Source organism: Poecilia formosa, unplaced genomic scaffold (genome assembly GCF_000485575.1).
Source record: "Poecilia formosa unplaced genomic scaffold, Poecilia_formosa-5.1.2 Scaffold252, whole genome shotgun sequence".
Classification (NCBI taxonomy): Eukaryota; Metazoa; Chordata; class Actinopteri; order Cyprinodontiformes; family Poeciliidae; genus Poecilia; species Poecilia formosa.
In genome coordinates, this window is record NW_006800191.1 from 581520 (window position 1) to 599482 (window position 17963).

At 37.5% G+C, this 17963-nt stretch overlaps 1 protein-coding gene across 4 annotated transcripts in view; it reads left to right on the forward strand.

The window, feature by feature from the left end:
* Positions 1 to 5476: 5476 nt before the first annotated feature.
* The window catches only part of cntn5 (contactin 5), a 155231-nt gene continuing 142744 nt past the window's right edge, over positions 5477 to 17963 (forward strand). The window contains exons 1-3 of one of the 4 annotated variants that reach the window (XM_016680663.1): positions 5478 to 5569; positions 7157 to 7482; positions 15565 to 15566. The gene's annotated coding sequence lies outside the window, so the exon portion shown is untranslated. Of the gene's footprint in view, positions 5642 to 7156; positions 7483 to 15564; positions 15567 to 17963 lie in introns of all 4 variants that reach the window. The other 3 variants (XM_016680665.1, XM_007569936.2, XM_007569935.2) reach the window with 3 other exon arrangements.

The following is a 17963-nucleotide window of genomic DNA, read 5'->3' on the forward strand; positions in this document are numbered from 1 at the left end:
AGTACCAAACATCTTGTCAAGTGTGGGCAGTTGGCTACGAGTCTGGAAGTGGACGAACATCTATGTATATGAATCTGTTAGCAAAAGCAATAATGATGGATAAACTTACGCAGTGTCATGTTTACATTTTGCTTTACCTTCAGATAATGTACGTTTTTTTGAGTCAGTATATTAAATATTAATTAGAAACAACTGATTATATCTATTTTTTTTACCTGTCCAATGGGCTTCTTCCTACTGGGAATGACATCAATCTGTGACAATTGATGTGAAGAAGTGTATCAGATTTGAATAAGTTTGTTTTCATTTTTTATCATCTTCTTTTCTTTTTTTTTAAATTGCCATGCCCTGAAATGTTCATCCTCCTTTCCAGTAATCAAATGCAAAGGCTTCATCTGCCATCACTCAATCAAATGGTTCGTATAATTTTAAACAAGCAATTTGCATGCATGTCTCCAGAGGGATATTGAGTTTGGAAAACCTACTTACCGTTACTCTATCTGCTTAGTTGCACAGCCTCTGAGTAAAAAAAAAAAAAAACTGTTGATGGTGTTTATGAACATGTTAACTGTTCTGGATCATTGTTTTGCTTGAAGTGAGGATTCGATGAAAATTACATTGTTTTCTTTTGCATTTGTTGCTTGTTATCTTTATGTTTTTCATGTTTCTCTTGTAATGGTATCTATTTAGACTCAAAACTTTAAGCGAAAACTATTTAGACTGTCATTCTATATAATTTGGCACTGATATGTTTGCAGCCTCTTCTCATCAGGAAATGTATGTTAGTTTGGCTCCATGTAAACTCTTGAAGAGGTAGATATTATGTAAAATTACACTTTTTGAGCTTTACATGAAGCTTTACAAAAACATACCTGGAGTTTTGCTTTGATTCTTTCATGTATGTTTGTGAAATCCTTTAATCTCCCGTGGCAACCATTCTGCTGTGCAAAACGGCGGATGGATGAGCGCCGCCCTCGAGGATGAAGCTCCTCCTCAGAGCTGCGGTTTCCAAGGTGCAGAGCTTCTGACTCCTCCCACTCAGCTCCTTCAGACTAGCCAGCAGCAATTAGCAAACACTTGGTGGAATTGAACATTTGCTGAGTTCATCATACAAGCTACTTCTCAGTGCAACACTGGTAAAAACATTGCTAAAGGGCTGACAGAGGAGCTATGTTGTGGTTATTTCCTGAAGGCCGAGTGTCAGAAAGAGCAGGGGCTTCTTAAAGAGACAGAGGTCCAACTTAAATTCGTTAAATTACAAAGTCAAATTTGAAGGTAACAGAGTTACTTCATTGTGCTGTAAGATGGCTCTGTGTGCCTGGAAAACACATTGTACTGCCCCTTTAACAGTCACAACACCCAGATTATTACCATGTATATTTGCACTTCTCTTCCTCTTTTATGAAAACTTTCTCTACACACATATTTACAAGAAAGAAGATGAAATCGTCTCTTATTTTGTCTTTTTATATATAGATTTTAATTGTCTTTATAAAGAGTAAAACAGAATTTTGTTTGTGGTGTTTTTACTCTGGTTGTTCATGCTCCCATGGTGTGTATTATCTGTGCCTGGCTGGCTTACATTTATAATGCCAAAGCATATAGCCTGGACAAGCCCACCATCCCCCACCACAGAATAAAGATATCGGCACCAATCCAACCGTATTTAAGCCACAATTTCCGGCCAGCCGACCGACAATGTGTGTGATGCATTTATTTGTACATACTATCAGCAAATCTGTCCAACTGATGTCGGTGCCAATAAGCAAAGCTGTAAAAAGGAACTCTTAGAAGACTGCTTTGAAAAGATTTGATCTAAGAGCTGATAACAGCCACAAGCACTTGGATGGATCAATCGCCCAATAGGAAGAGCACTCAGTCATGGTACTGTTTAATTAATGATGGAGGATAGAGATAGGCTGTTAGCTCCATATTGTCAGTCAAAGACTCACAGCAGAGGGTGGCAATATGAGCTATGTAACTGATATGAGAAACAGAGAGAGATAATCTATACTCTCTAGTCTAGAGCCATTAGTGATCTGTTTGGGAGGAGACGCTGCTGCACGGCCCACATTAACTGATTTATTATTTTTTTCCCCCCAAAGTACTCTGAATGCAAAATGCCAAAGATTATACTTGGAAAACTAAACCGTACATTACATTTATCCCTTCCAAAACAGCTGGAAATGAAAAGAAAAAAAAAAAAGGAAATTTTTTTCTGATTTTTTTTGTAAACTTATATCTCAAAAAGAGTCCAGTTTTATTCCAGATTTTAAAAAAAAAAGATTTTCCTTTAAATTCAGCTTTGTGCTCAGTAATACTCCTCACTTTGCTCGATTTATTCTCAAAAGAACTGTTCACAAGCTGAAAATAGCTAATTAAAATAAACAAAACAAATTGATACGCCGTCTCTAGTTCAGATAAGTCATTTCCCAAACAACCTTCAGAATCTACCTGTACAGATCTATGAGCAGGTAAAGTGTCCTGTTGATCAGAAAAGTCTGCTATGTATTTCTGTTTGCATATCTATTATATTTGCTTGATGATTTTGATGATGCATTTGACAAAACATAATGTTTAATGCTTGTTTTGTAATTGGTTTCTGTATTATGCTTCTTTTTTTTTTTTACTTTGAAATGCCTTGTTGATGAAATGTGCTATACAAACAATTGACTTGACTTGATTCACCCTTGATTTCAAGCTGGACCCACCTGGAGTATTTGTTGTTGAAGCAAAGAACAAACAATTTCAGTTAAATTTTAAGTTTTGTAAAATCCACATGCTCACATTTGTGTTGGTAGGAGAGAAAGTTTATTTATCTAACGTGCATCTCAAATAATCAGTTAGCGTTTAATGTAGATAGCATTCAGTTGTACTTAGGGACCTTAAGGTACAAACAAAAAGATTTAGAAATTCTATTACAAGAAATTGCTAGGGATCTGAAAACTAACAATTTCAAATTGTTTCACATGATGAGAATATACAAATATGAATGAAAGTTTTCAGTTTCATTTATTTTTAAGGTTTAGCATTTATTTTTTCAAGAGATGCCAAAAGATGTTCCCTTGAGAAATGCAAACAAATCCTTAAAACTAAAAATGGGTTTAAGATTAAAATAAAATGAATATGTGACCCTAAAAATATATTCAGAGAATAACGACAAAATCCACATCTTAAGTCAAAATTGCATCTCGGTATTGATTGGGATTTTTTGTGCCATATTTTCATGTAATTACTTTTTGTTTGCGATTGAAGAAGCCCAAACATGTTTTTCATTTGATGTTACTTGAAACAAAACTTTGACATTTGTTTATTTTGGTCAATTATTCTTTTCCTTAGCCTCAATCCCCAGCTGTTAAATGAATTGCTTAATGTGATTTAAGATGATTTTTTTTCTGCAGAAAATACATGGATGCACAACCTCCAAGAATAACGATCCTGTCTTTTGAAGATGGGTGTTTCTACCCGAGCAGACATTATGCAAATGCTTTTTATGGCGCTATGGAAAAGCGGTGGTAGAATAAACCTGGAATACAAACAAGGTGTCTCGGGATGTTTAGGGGAAACGTCTTTTGTGGAGTCTCTCAGTTTAGAGGCACTCTGGGGTTTGTCGCTTTGCAGATCTTATAAACTAAATATATTTCTTGTGCAATAAAGCAAAAGGAAATTTTAAAAACATAACAAAACCTCTCAAGCTTTTTCATTTACGCTCTGCTGACATATTACTGTTTGTTTTCCCAACATCCAATGTTCGAAAACAAATGTTTTGTCAAAGGCACATATGTAAATAATAAGTGGGTTTATGCCACAAAGAGTTTGGTACTGTGCTTAAAAACAGTTTGTGATCGCTGAGCTTTTTTAGCAACCACAAAATGTTTACAGTCATAAATTAACATTAAGTTACATAGTAGATAACTATCGATTAGCAACTAGAACTTAGAATCCAGAAAAACTATCTTAGAAACTATTTTTTAGACTCCTACTCTTCCAACCCAGATAAGGACTGAGACCAGAGGATACTTATTTATACTTATTTATATTTATCTACCAACCCCAAACAGGAGTATCTAGCTTACTTTGGATCAACATTACATAATCTATACATAATATGGATAAAATATAACCACATATTTTATTCAAAAGTAGACTTTTGAACTCAGCATATTATATCATCTTGTATTCAAAAATCTGTTCTAAGTCAATATCCCACTTTGATTCGCATTTTGTCTCCTGCATATGTTCTGGCAAAACAACATATGATTTGGGCAATGAAATTGGGGTAGGAATTTGTAAACAACAGATTTTAATGAATTCTGTCTTTTCTTTGTGTAAATTATGTAAGTTAACAGCTAACAGGTGCTCCAATGAAAAGTTAGACCTTCCAATCTAAGAATGATCTAATTTAAGACGAGCTCTAAGCTCATTAATCAAATAAATGTAGTAGAACCATGATTAAGCACCTTCATTTTTTTTCTTTTATGATTTTATCTAGTTTTGCCTCAGTGTGGAAAATAAACACTTTCTCTGTAGAAGAGGAGCCAGTTGAGGTGGCTGGGCCATCTGGTTGGGATCCTGGACGTTTCCCTGGTGAGGCGTTCCGGACACATCCCAGAGGAACACCCAAAGCGGATTCCTCCGGAGGAGATCTCCCAAATGGCTGGGGAGAGCAAACCAGAGATAATGGATGAATGTCACTGTAACAATAATAGTTTTTTTTTTATTATAACAAGGTGGCAGGTCCGTTTTCCTTAAAGCTGCACAACTAATGTCTGTTGTTCTTTAGTAAGTTCAACCAAAGAATAGCAATGTTTGCTAGCAGTTTTAACATAAGGATTAGCATGTTCGCCACACATTTTTCTTTCTTTAGACGGTTTTTAGACGGCTCACAAACCTCTAATTTATATGGACATATCAGGGTCATTCATTCTTTATTGTCTTCAGTAAATTTATAATCTAAAAATGTAAGTACAATTTCAAAACAACTTTTGAAATAAACTTGTACCTAAAACGTTTGAGTTGACCATGAAAAAACAAAGTTGATAGCATTATTTCCTACTATGTAGACATAAGGTGTTCATATTCTATGCAGCAACTATGCTAGTTTGTTCATTTCTTTTGTTTCCGATGCAAAAACCTTGAACAGTCAATTTGTTTCAGTAATAGGATTTTCTCTGGAGAAACGACCAATTAAAGAAATAAACTAAAAAGATATATATATATATATATATATATATATATATATATATATATATATATATATTATTTAAAACATCTAACTTAGAAACAAGCTATTTTTTCTGACAAAAGCGTAGTGAACAATTAAATTGGTTTTCATTTTTCCAGAATTAAAATAAAAAACAGAGAAAACCCGGCCTGTTCTTACAGCCTCTGGCCTCTAGGGGCTCTGTTTGCAACAGCTCTTTGTCCTGTGTTGCTGCTGGTGTGTCTGACCTGAACAGGCCACAGCTGAAGTGTTGCAGCTCATCAGTCTCTGCATTAATATGCCCTCACCAAGCGCCACACCCTTTCCCAGCGGGTCCAGATCAGCACTGATGTTGTTTGTGATTCTGTGAGTTTCTTTAGTTCGTCTGTAGCGTCAGATCAGAAAGGGTTTTTCTTCTGAGATGTTTCAGATCAAAATGTAAGCTTTATGGTTCTTCCTTTACTCCTGTTTTATGTGAAGCCAGGGAGCTTTTTTGTCTTTTATTTCCAGTTAGACGGTGGGTGTTTGCTTTATTGCTTTGTCCTCAGAGATCATGTTTGTCCTCATTTCCCCTTGGTTTATTGTAAATACATGCATTTTAAATGACAGAGGGCTTTTCAATCATTTTAGTTAGTCGTTTGGTGTTACACCCTGGACCAGGAGAAGCTTTTAGTTTCAAAAGTTGCAACATTTGAACATCATCCACACCAATCCATCAGCCCATGATATCACAATGCAAATGTTGATTAGGGGTGAATATTTTGGCATTGGGCTCACAATGTAAAAATGCATAAATTAATCCAAACTTATTAGATTTGTTTCTTTGTCTGTGAAAAAGTTCAGTATGATCATTTTAATAAGAAAAAGGAAATTGAACCAAACTTAAATTTTTGTTCATTTGACAGCTTAAAAGAAAAAATAAATGCTTGTTTTAATGAATAAATTGACCTTTATTGTGCTTTTCATTACCAGTTTATAATGAAAAATTCCAACTACTAGAGGCAATACTGTATGGTATCGATCTGATACCAAGCAAATACAGGACCAGTGTCTCTGATACGTTACACTTAAGGTTTGGAGATCATAAAACTTCTGATCTTTAGGTGTTTTTATGATTTTTTTCCTTTGGTTAAAACTAGTAGAGAATTTGGATCAAGTTTGTCGGACATATTTTTGCGCATTGTTTTCAAACTAAACTGCAAACTTATCATTTGAGAGGAAAACACAGCAAAATCTTTTTTTTAAAGAATAGTTGAGAAAGTACAATACAAAGATAACATTTCAAAAGAGAATCTGAAACAAAGTATTGCTCCTATCATGCAAGTATTGATCCAATACTAATACGCATTTGGTATTGATATTTCAAGTTGATCCACTCACTCTTACCAATTATTCACTGACTAGAATTTACCAAAATTAATTTTTGCAGTGTAGAAAATGTTGGTTGGTACAAATATTCAAGCTTTTAATTCTGTCGATGTTTGAACGAAATAATTCAAAGGAAAAGAAAAAAAACACCTGATGGTTAGAAGTTTGATACATCAATCTTAAAGTATTGGAATGGGCGATACAAACCCTGTTTTATGGGACATATACACAAAATGCAGTATTGCACAGCTCTAGTCAAATTTAAATTTAATTTAAATTTAATTTCTAATAAAATTGAGGAACAGATTCTGGCAATACAACTGTGAAAGTGAGTATTTTTTGGCTTGCATTCATCCCGCAGCCGTTCTCTTTAAGCATTAATAATCGCCTAAGTTTTTCATACAACCTTGTTCAATATCAAAGTTGGTGAACTTTTGCATTTTTTAAATTTCCTGCATTCACGCCGTTCTGAAAACCACCCACACTAGAAATGTGAATGGGAGCAATGCTGAGGCAAAGCCACTCCTTACAACTAACTGAGGGGCCACCTTTTTTTTTTTTTTTTCTCCCCTCTCTCCTCGGCAGCACCAGTGAGCTGGGATGCTGCGCTGCAGAGAAAGCCTCAGCTGGCTGCAGCGGTGGAGGCAGTCTGTGCGGACACCGCGCTCCGTCAAGCCAAACTGCTCCCTGAAGCGGAGGAAGGACCGACGGGCTCAGAAATAGAAATAAACGGCCTGGTCGTTTCGGTTACTCGAAGAGATGCGCCGCCTGCGCTGGCGAGCCCGATAGAGGAGCAAAGGGACTTCAGTGGATGTCGGTGCTACAGCTGCCATTCCGCCTTTTAGGGTCGGGAGAGATCATCTTTTAACAGAAAGGAAAACGCCCACCGAAGGAGGACTTTTTGAATATTTGTGAGTACATTTCCTGCTCTACTTTGTTTCTATTTTTATTTGTTGTTGTTTTTCCCCTCCCCTCTCTCCAACAAACACTGAGTGAACTCACGTTGCTTAAAACAGACAAGTTCTGCTGACGATGATCTCGAAAACAGTCAAATATGAGGAGTTTTTCACTCTCTTCTTTCTGCCTGAAATCGCGCCGGGAGACATTGTGACAACAATGAATGAAGTGTGAGTATTTGCCCGCATGCTGTTTCAGTAACTTCCCTCTTTTCAGTGAGAGTGAAGGAAGAAACAAGCATGTGGGCGAGGAGGCTGTGACAAGATGCACCCACTGCAAAGTGTCCAAATTAAACATCTCTGCTGTTCATCAGGCTTCCAGCGAGTTCATAACATCCTTTTTATTTTTATACAGTTTTAAGTCAAAGGTGTCCTACTCTATAAAAGCTCTCAACATCCCAGGGATAAAAGAGGAGGGTTTTTTTTTAAAATCTACTTTGAACAGAAGTGTGTTTGAGGTCCAGCTGCTTTTGAAAACGGCTCAAAGGGATTTATGAAAATATATTTTGGGAAAGCGAAGAAAGCTGGGCTCTGCTGTACGAGGGCAGATCCAGGTCCTTCTGGCGTCTTTTTGTCAGGCTGAGCAGGCAGCTTTTAACACACCACTTACCACACAAGTGGACCCACAGGATTTATCTAATCAGAGATATGCAAATTGAAGAAATCCAGATTTTTCTTTCTGTTTTTTTTGTTGGCTTTGTTGTGGTTGGATATGATGCCATCATCTGCCGGTGACTGCTGGGTTCTGCATTGTGGCTCAGAGGCTCTGTCTCCCTTTTGATCTTATTGATTTGGCTTCTTTTCTCTACGTTGCACAGAGACGGGGGTCTTATTTTGCCATTAGTTGATGACAATATGATTCTCTTTTATTTTCCTGAGGTGTGTGTGATTTTTTTTTTTCTTTTACTCTTCCCAGCGATAGCAATTATTAAAGTGATGGCAGCCAGAATGAAGTTTGCAGGATAAAAACACAGCCTTTAAAAGATCTGTCTGCTGTCAGTAAATCGCTCTGCTGCCGTGGGCACTCTTCATTTTTAATGTAGGTCCACTCAGAGGCATTAGGACAGAATATTAGACTATTTTAAGCCATGACTCTAAATTAAAGTAACTAAGGGTGTTAACACGGCTTGATATCCAGATGATCAACCTTTGGGCCAGTTTTCTTTGCTTGCGCTCTGCGTTTTCCAGAAACCTAATAAATTAAAATTTATGCGATATTTCTGATTACGTGTTACTTTGAAGCCCCGCTGATACACACATTACTCATTCAAATACTGTCGGGGGGGGAAAAGGGTAGATGAAAACAAATGTGCTGTTAAATTCCAACACCCAGGAGAGAAATTGAAGTTTTACAATGTAATACAGGATATTTCAAGAATAGGCGACGTACAAGTACAATTTTCTGGCTAAAGGAAATGGTTTCTGTTCGTCTAATAATTGCTTTGATTGAAACTGTTTCAACAGTTGGCCGGCTGTATTAGTCTATAGTGCCGGAATGATTTGTATGTGAATGTTTGATTTGCAAAGAGAAAAGAAGCGTTCAATGCTTTTTTTGTCTTTCATTTTCAAAGTATATGTAATTTGATGTACTTATCCGACCCTCCGTTGTATTTCTGTGGAACGGATCGAAGTCCATACAGAGTTCTGATTACCTTTCCAGGAAATCTTTGCCGGCTAAGTGAAACCTTTTGATTTCTTCTGTTCTTTCAAACATTGCTCTCTTTACTTTCATGTTTTCACACCTAAATAATCTGCAGCCTTGATGCAATTAGCGACATAATCAAAATACAGCCTGAAGTGTCCAGCAGTAACTTTGTAATTTCTTGCTTTTGCAGCAAAACAACAAAGCAACAGTTATTCCTGCTGCTGCTAAAAACAAAGATATTGGAATTTGGATAATTTAGTTATTGCTACTTTGATGTTGATAAAGTTTATGGAATAGTTCGAGGTTTTTGAATTGAATTGCTGTCTGGTTATTTTACGAATGTTTAAAACATCTTGTGTGTTGCAGTTATTTATGCAGAAAAAGAAAAGTTAGTTATTCAGGCAATTTAGGTAGGAGGTGGTGAGTCATTAGTGATCAAATTACACGATGAATGTAACAAGTATTTCCAGTCAAAGTAACAAGATGACGTATATCAAAAGCAAATGTATTATATGGGTTTATTCAAATGCTTTGTGTGTTTCTTTCTCAGCATGGAGAAACAGGAAGATCTTTGGTTTCGCACCACCTCCTACCTCAATTTCCCCCTTTAAATAGTCATCAGCTTTTCAGTAAATGTCCATTCAGTGCAAAATGACACCTGTTTGAGGTTCAATCAATTAATCAATCAATCAAATTTTATTTGTATAGCACATTTCAGCAGCAAGGCATTTCAAAGTGCTTCACATAATTAAATTAAAAACAGCATGTGACATTGAATAAACGGTGAGAAAGAGAGACATTTTGGAAAAGATTAAAAAAGATAAAAACATTAAAACCTGCACCCCTTTTAGGACTTCAGTTAAACGTCGTTTAACTGGGACGTTTTCCGGGGGGCTTTACATCATTAAAACATAAACAGTGAGAAAGAGAAATAAAAGGAAATTAATAAATAGATAAAAACTAAAGATAAAATCATCGAAGACATCAAAACCCACACTCTAATACTAATTTAGCCATAAGCAACTTTAAACAGTTTAAGCATAAATAGTTAAATTATTGTAATGTTTCTTGGGAGTCGAGTTAATTTAAGATGATAGAAGTTTGTCTCACTTGGACTAGCTGTTAGTTTCAGCCTTTATAATTGATTATTCTGGATTTATACTCAATTTATATAGAGACTTATCTTATATAGGTAGGATTTTTGATAGTCATCAATTTTTGCCATAAAAAATAGAGAACAAAAAACTGAAGCATCACTTATTTTTGATATCCAAGAACAAACAAATACAAAATGAACTTTAAATACACTCAATGTAGACTTCAGTCTCTGTAGTTCTACATTTTCATCATCAAAGGGATTCCACAAACTAACTTCTATAATTGTAAGACATTTTCGTAAAATTATCTTTACAACCTAACCAAATTTTTGTTTTTATAGACAGACAACAGTCTTCCAATTTCATACTTTTGGGTAATTTAAAACAATCTTTAGACGGAGTATGGAAGTAAACAGTTTTCAGCCATAAACATTATTTGAAAATTTACCAGTCTAGCAAACCTAAATGTACTTGTATTAATAAATAACATGGTAATGGAAGCATGATTGTCGTCTTTTTCTTTTCATCCATTAAGCAGGTAATGAACGCTTACCCTTTTTGTTAGAACGTCATTAAAAAAATTCTGACTTTTCCTTTAACCACTTACTAAACCCACTTAACTTGGAGTAGCTTTCAGCCATAAGAGCATGGAGTCATCCTTAAAGTAGCAAGGATTTAAACTGTAGATTAAAAAATGCTATAGCTGGCAGCAGTTGCAAAAAAAGAAACTGAAAAATTGACCATCCCTTTTTAAAACACAACCAAACAGACACATTTATCAGCCGTAGTTAACAGCCAACTCATTCGCGGCGTATAGCAAGTGGGTGAGGGTCATCATTCTACGACTCTTTGCTACACATAAAATAAATAAATAAATAAATTTCTGGCCACCATGTCACATTTTAAGTCATAAATAGGCATAACTTTTAAAAATCTTGGAACCACTAAACCCTTTGTGCCCAGTTTGATCCCAGCAGTGAAAAATTTACCCACATTTTCCGTCATTAGGTTGATACTTTCATTGTTTCCTGTTAATGTTACACAGCGTCCATCAACGCCTGACGATGGACGTAAAGCTTTATTGCGAGCTTGTAATTTAAACAGCTAAATGTTTTCCATGCCGTTAATATATACAACCGAGTTTCATTTCCTCAGGTAATCTGAGCGCAGCTTCTCTCACCCAGAGATATAAGGTTTAAGTCACCAGATGAAGCAATCCTAAGAAGATTCACCTGCGCATCAGGGGAGTCGCTGGAGGAAATGCACAGCTGCGCCAATTTCACTCGGCATGTATTTGCGTCTACCTCTGTCCTTTATTGGATGTTAATCAGTTATTTGCTTGCAGAAGATGCTCTAAAAATGTTGGAAAATCCACGAGAGGACAGGTGTGAGATGATCTGCTCACCTCCATTTAAATGAAATAAATCTTTTATTTACAGCTGCCTCATCCTCATAAATGAAATTTTTATTGACACGAGCCCACAGACAGTCATTTAGAGTATGGCTAATCGAAAATGACATCTTTGATAGAGGAAACCCTTTGGGACACTTGGACGGGAAAAAAAAAAAAAACCCAAAGTGAGAGCGGCTCCAGATAGAAACAGATTCACAAAGGTAATGGTTCCCGAGGGACTTCTATTTTACTGACAAATGCCCAAGAGCTATAATAAAGTGAGAACAGACAAAAACGCCTCGCTGACATGTTTGTACTCAACTGGTCCCCAAAGATTGTTGAAAGACGGGAAAATGATATCGCACCACGCAGCTGTACAGCACCCTGTTGGTATTTTTTATATGGCGACTCGACTGACGGAAATAAATAAAAGGAAATTGCAGAGCACTGTGGAATATGTAAATAACATGTTTTGTGTGACCAGAGGATGCTAGGGTGTAATTCTGCTCTCAAAAACACAACAGTGACTAAGAGCGTTTCCCTTGGGAATCGTTCCCCCACTAAGATGCGAGATGACATGCATTTGTTCAGATTAAAGAAATTTCCTATAAGCAGCGTTGGTGATCTTGACAGAAGCGAAAACCCCTTTTCTCTGCTTTCTCATCAAGCGCTTTGTTTGTGAGGGAGGGAGGCCCACTGGTCTATCCGAGCCTGGAAGACAAACGTCCCTCACGACCCATCTGACAGCTTAATTTATATAATTGCCTTGAAACATCTGCCTAAGAAAGAGCGACTTTCCGCACCCCCCATCCCTCTGCTTGTCACTGTTATGAATGACTTCGATTTGATGTCCAATGAGTCAAACGTGCGAGCTGACGTCCCGCCGCCGTGTCACTCCGAAAGCTCATGTAAACAGAATAAAAAAACGGTTAATTGGCCACCGGGTTTTGCGTCCTCCTTCCACGGAGCGTGTTCGGCGAGGCGTCTTCATTTAGCATCGTTTGTCAGGGTTCTGATCTCGTCCTTGTCAGATTGTTGGCCAGTCAATCCCCGCACCATGCCAAATGTGTGCATCTGTAAGGCAGAAATGCAATTAGCACAAGTGGTGTGGCGGAATCGCTGTCTGGGCTTCCGCTCCTCCGTTTGCAGATTCTTTTTTGTATCAGAATCGGCTGTAAAATTGCTGAAATAATTTGGTGTGGTGAGCTAACACGTGCCTCCGCCTCGGGTTGGCTAATTATGCAGGCCCTCTAACTGTTTGCCTTTGTGCTGTCCTCATTGTGTTAACTTTGAACAAGTCATCTGTAGCTAGCCGCGGGCCTCCCCTGGGTTGCTGTTTAAATGGCTGGTTTCAAAGTGTGAATGTGTTAGCTGAATGCATGAAATTGAGTAGAGAGGTTTGAGAAGCGTTTCAACAACAAAACCAACTGAATAAAACCAGAATTTGCAATGAAAGGGAAAGAGCATTCACAATATTTTTTTTTTTACATGGGAACCACAAACTTTGTTGCATTTTATTCCAATATTGTGCAACACACCAACCCCTTTTTTTTCTTACAAATAAAAATCTGAAGAGTGTGGCTTGCTTATGTATTCTAATGTACTAATCTAATTAGTAATGAGGATCTATGAGTATTTTTTATTTTATTTTTAAGCAGGGTGACAAAACCTGAAACTGCTTCTGTTCGAGTTACTCAACAGGTTGTTGCTAGGCAACCAGTGAGTGAGTGAGTGAATTAGTGGATGTCACCAACCTTTCTTAGCTAGACGTGAGAGGTTGAGCCTTTCCTCTGCCTACATCCCCCAGAATGCTGTGCAGTTCTGGATCAGAGTTCAGTTAAATTATTGAATATTCTATCTGATCTATTGATATTGATGATGTGTCTGTCGCAATATTGTATTGGTATTGATTAATTGCCCAGCCCTGATGTTAATAAAAGTTCACACAGAGCATCATGCAGACCATGATTGGTCAATATTAAAGCTGTGGAGAAGTTTTAAAAGCAAGGCTGGGTTGTAAACCATCCCCAGCGATAAACATCTCATGGAGTCTTTCCCAATACATCATCCGAAAATGGAAAATGGCTTCTGCAAAACTTCAGGCAAGGACAGCATAAATCTGAGAACCTCACATCCACAACTCATGTGGGAGAATCTGATGACAGGACTGCCAATAGGGGAGCAGCCAGAGAATTTGGTCTGAACTCAAGTATGACAATGAGAAAGTTTTGTTTAAAGACAGCTGGAAGATTTATTGTCTAGTTTGCTACAAGTCATGTTAGGGGAGACGGCAAACATGTGGAGGAAGTTTCTGTGGTTGGGTGAGACCACTACTGGATTTTCTGACCTACATGCACAACGCTTTGAGTGGTGGGAGGGTAAAAAATACCCACATTGAGATAGCAGCATGATGCTGTGGGAATGCGTTCTTTGAGGAACGAGGCTGTTCAGACTTGATGACAAAAAGGAGCTAAATAAAGGAATCCATGAAGGCATACAGCAGAAAAATGTGACCCATATCCAACTCATTCACAGCATTTTGATCTTTTCACCCCCAAAATGTCTGACTTGTGCCACTTGAAGAGTTTTGAATCTGATTTGTGTCTAATGCCTTTCAAAGCCACTGCAGTCTCAATCTTGTCACATTTTATCCGATTTTCACGTCGCTGACGTAAGCCATCCGTCAAAATTCTGCACCTGAAGAAGCCAGATGCAGTATGTCCAGATGTGAGCAGCGGCTGAAAATCATAATTCTGAAATTCACGACAGAAGTCTGTGAGTGAAACGCATCGCATCACAATCCCAGCACTCCTGGTTCCGACTACGCATCCAAACAGAGAGCGCTGCTCAAAATGCTATCACTGTTAGTTTTGCTTTCTTTTGATCAGTTTCCTTCATGTTGTTGTCGTGAAAATGCTGTCGGCTCCATTTCTGAATAACATTAAAATAAATCCAAAGATGGCGGCATCTGTTACCATTTCCATAAACGGTGTGATTCTGCGTGATGCCCGTCTTCCTAATCTGCGCATGCGGGTTGCTTTAGGGTCATAAATCGTTCACACATAAGTCTGATTTCGATCGCATCAGTCGGTAGTGTGAATGACCAGGCAAAAAAAATAGCATTTTAGCAGAAACATTGGAACTGAGCATCAAAGACCTGCTGTGTAAAGTAGTCTTCGCCAAAGACTTGAGATAGGCCTGGAGATTCATAATACAATACAACAACAAACCAGCATCCTCAGATTCTGATTTCTCTTGAGCTATTTTGTAAATAAATGGAGGCATAAATCTCTGCATCTGAAAAGCTGAAAGAAGAATATCCCAAAAAACTTGCAGTTGACAGCAAAAGGTAATTCCACGCAGCGTTGATTTGGGAATCTGAGGACATCTGCATGTCAGACTTTAAGATCTCTAACGTCTGATATGGTAAAAGTTTTAAATACTATTTCAGAATTGTTTGGGAGTTTATTGTTTTTGTATGTGAAAAAAAGTTTCAGTTCTTGCAGAGATGTTGTGGAGGGAGTTGATGGTGGGAAATTGCCTTAGGATGGAGTTTTATTTATTTATTTTTTCCCCCAGAAGGAAGCTCCTGATTTTATGTGACAGTAAAGAGGCCTTATCTACCATGGGCATGATGAAGTAGAAGACTCTTTGATTTGTTATCTCTCAAAAGTAACAATCTCATGCCCAAGAAAGATTAGTGAGATGAAGGTGTATAATCAGGCTACGCCATTTTAAGAGTCTCATATAAGATCCAAAGGCTACATCTGCATCACGCTGATAGTACAAAGTTAAAGAAGAGCAGAATTTAGTGACATATATTTGACCTTCAGATTTAAAACATTCAGAAAGTAGGATTCATCCTAATGCTAACTGACAACTCTTGAGATAGAAATACAAAGTTGTAACTGGGCTTAGAAGAGGACGACTTGTAAGGTTTTTGTATAATTTCTAGCTGAATAGAGATGAGAATGTCTGAACCTGCATCTTGATCCCAGGTGTTGGTAAATCATTTTTACTTCACATCTTCTCAGACAATCCAAACCTTTGTTCACATTAGCATCCATTTACATCTGCTTTTGTTGTTTGAATTTTTCAAACTTCTAAAGGGCAAAGCGAGAAACGGCCGGCAAAACAGTAAATTCCTTAAAAAATGTGAAGCTTTTTTTTTTTTTTTTACGTCGAATCAGATTTTTTTAGTTCATCTTTGATCTTACTGAAAAGGCCACGGAGGCCTGGTGAGTTTAGTCGTCAACATCTACCTTGCTTGATGATGCGATGTGGCATTGTGGCCTGAAGTCACTACAGTAACCCTAAAAAACAATATGTGAAAAACTATCAGATGAAAACAGGTGAACTCTCTACATGCTGCTTGTGTCCAACTCATATTGCAGTCATGTATTGAAGGTGGACTATATATAAATCAATACAAGATTCTCACATTTGAGTAGAGTACATTTTTTAAATTTACTTGCAATTTCATCAGAGAAGCAATTGCCCCAAGTGCAACTAAAATAACATTTTATTGCTTAATACTACACCTATTTAGTAGGTGTAGTACAAAAATGGATCATAGCTTGTTAATTAGCCAGGCAATCAGCACCAGCACTCCACTACATGCTACGCATAGCTCTTCAACAGATTTTAAAATGTTATTTAGATAAGAGTGAAGTGTGGCACTCCTGACTGGAAATAGTCACATTTCATGAATATTTTCATCCTAAATGTCACGTTTTCATTATTTCTAAGTGGAAGGTCATAATTAACACAGGCAAAAGCCTTAAAAACATTGTGTGTAGTTAATCAATCAAATGAGTTCCACTTACTTTCTTTCTTTTTTGAATATGACAGTTTTTTCATGAGAGAAAAGTTGTTGTATCTAATTCCAGCCAGCAGGATGCAGCAACAGATGAAGGGGAATGTTTTATGTTTCAGTCAGATAGTTTCTTGTCTCTCTAGGATTTTAGATTTATGACAGAAATGTAATCTTATGAAATCGGAGCATAACTTGTACTGGCAACCGGTCCATGTCTTGTGATGATGCCTTTATTCCTCATGTATTTTGGGGTTCATTCACACCAGTTAGTTTAGTCCGGTTTAATTGAATTCTGGTTTGTTTGTGTGAATGTGCAATCGAACTCTGGTCTGTCTGAAAACTTAGTTCTCTGTTTGGTTGAAGTGAATCTGGTGAGGTTTGAATGTGTATGTAAACGCCAAGTGGACCAGAGACCGCCCTGAAAGCAGAAACCGAACGATAGGGCAGGTGCATTCTGGGTAAATAAAACCAAAACAAACGCCGAGTCTGGCGCTAGAGCGAGAAATGGCTCATAGTCTTTTGACAAACACAAAAGAGAAATCCTGCAACTACTAAAATCTGATGGCACTCCATTTTTTATTTACATTTTGAGAAAAAGGAAGTTGCGCTCAACACATAAACCTTCTTCAGAGTTTGCCATTTCCTTCAGCAGTTCTTGATGCAGCGCCACCACAGATGAGGAGGGGAACAAGTTTTTCAAAGGGTTTGGTGTGTTTGACACAGTGCAGTTTGAAGGTGAACCAAATCAGCTGAAAATGCTGCAATTCTGGTCCCCAGTCAAACTGAGTCCACTGGGCTCTCAGATGTGGAAACACCCTTAATTTCAGTCCATCATTCAAAAATGGTTCAGTAGTTCGGCTTAAGTTTTAAGATTAAAAATGTACTGATTAATTTTACTTACATAAAGCTAACAAAAAATAGCAAACTAATATTCAGTTACATGATTATTTTGATAAATGTTAAATGCGTTTTTATTATTTGTTGTTGCTCAGACTGAAACAATATCCTGTCTCTTGGGTGCTTATTGAACATTTCATTTCTCCGCTGCTGCTGGCTAACCTACCTGCTCGGCTACCCACTGGTATGAAGTGCTTCCACTCTTCCTCCGCCATGGTTGTCAGGCGATCCTTCAGTCTGCTCTGGTTCTTGCCTTCTGCACTCAACCATTGCATTTAAACTTTGCAACGACTCCTCTGCCGCAGCACTATGGACCATTGATTGCACACTATGCTTTTATGGACTCCACATGCTGCAAAGTTGCTAATGTATGATCTCCCACTTCCTCTTTTTGCTGCTGCCTAGCAACCGGCATTGCTTTTTTTTGTCATTTAATTGCTTATTTGCTCCATTATCCAGTGATGCTATAAAATCTTTTGTGCCTGCTTCTTCCACTGTGAAAGCGTTGGATCATTTTTAGTTGGGGCATGCCATTAGCAATGCATAAGGAGAGCAGTGACTGACCTGCGAAGCAGGTCAGTCACTGCT